Source organism: Plasmopara halstedii (genome assembly GCF_900000015.1).
Source record: "Plasmopara halstedii genome assembly, contig: Scaffold_323, whole genome shotgun sequence".
NCBI classification, from domain to species: domain Eukaryota; phylum Oomycota; class Peronosporomycetes; order Peronosporales; family Peronosporaceae; genus Plasmopara; species Plasmopara halstedii.
In genome coordinates this window covers 1514550-1514813 of record NW_020187244.1, presented here as the reverse complement: position 1 = coordinate 1514813, position 264 = coordinate 1514550, and positions in this window count along the sequence as shown.

The window sequence follows — 264 nt, the reverse complement described above, 5'->3', positions numbered from 1 at the left end:
TCCGCATCCCAGGCCGACCAGCCCCCTCGCACTGCGATTGGCTTGACTCCTGGGTCCGCACTCAGTATCCAGTTGGGTACCACGGTCGGCCCATCTTGCTCGGATCCCTACGCCGGCTCCGGACCTCCAACTGGCTCTCTGCCAGTTACTCATCATACCATGCGGTCGTCCCCTCCTCTTCTCCCGTTGCCTCCTCCTTCTACGTTTCCAGCGCTGACGGCCGTTGTGCCTGCTAATGCGGTTGACCTAGACGACGAGATAATG